Source organism: Symphodus melops, assembly GCF_947650265.1.
Source record: "Symphodus melops genome assembly, chromosome: 14".
Lineage (NCBI taxonomy): Eukaryota > Metazoa > Chordata > Actinopteri > Labriformes > Labridae > Symphodus > Symphodus melops.
The window spans coordinates 10,205,196-10,206,396 of NC_136704.1; positions in this window are offsets into that span (position 1 = coordinate 10,205,196).

Below are 1,201 nucleotides of genomic sequence, written 5' to 3' on the forward strand. Positions count from 1 at the left end.
TACAGTGTAAGGCAAGCTATGTCAGTGCTACAGTGTGTATGGGTGTGAATCTGATTTGCTATGTTCATTATTATTTGTGGAGTGTTCTTTAACTTTTTTTTCTCACTGAGAACAGTTTCATTAACTGCAACACTTTGACTAAAGAGTCTAATTTAATATTGCAACTAAGAAGTCCACATCAAGTGGCCAGCTGTCTTATGGGGAAACAAAAGTAAAACAACGTCTTAACTTTAATTTATTAAAGGTCAGTAATTATCCTTTTTAAAGAAATTTAAAAAGTCTCAGACCTTCCCAAAAACATGTCTCAGAAGTGTCTTGTTAACAATCCAGTCTAGTCCTGTATTCCTCCCTGAACCCTTCTATTTCAGTCCTGCTCAGAACAGGCTGTTTCTGTGTCTGTAGCTTTAAATGCAAATGAGCTATGTTTGACCACGCCCCTCGATAGAAGGGCTCGGGTGGCAATTAAGTTGAAGTTGAAGTTGCAGTCAGGAAAGGGATAAAGCAAAGTGAAATACAACTGCTGTACTGTAGCTCCAAATTCCAAAACTGAATACTGCCTGTAGAGTGCATGCTTCATTGCTCTTACAGTTTCCTTTGATCATTTAAAGTGCCTGTTTCATTTATATTACATAGAGAGGAGTTTCCACATAGATCCTATATATTTTATCTGGCCTGGTAGGCTTTTTTGAGATGAGACAATTGGATGTTTTTAAATATTTACAGGTTTAAGTTTCTGAAGTTTTTAAGAAAATAATCAATACTGTAGGCTTAGTTTGAGACCTCAATCTATTTTAAAGATCATCTACAGTGATGGCAACATGATTCAGTCCATTGCCTTCTGTTCACACCATGGAAAAATATTATTTTGTATGAATTTGAAATGAATATGTCACTGACTATCAGTTCTTTCCTGAATGTCCGCCTTACGACAGTCACTGCTGCACTCTTTTTCTCCTCTTTTTGGTGGACGTTGTTCCTGTTTTGTTCTTACTTCATCTCAATTCATCTCACACCTGTGCAAGGACACAATGAGTCCCAAGCTAACTAAAGCCCATTGATTTTCACAAGGTGATTTATAGGTGGCGTGTGTGTTAGGGCAGGCTTGATTGTCTAAGGGGGGCTGCACTGTGCCACTATAATGAGGGTGGTGACATAGGGCAGAGACACAATCACCCCGCCCACTACAAGATGAGCAGCTAAT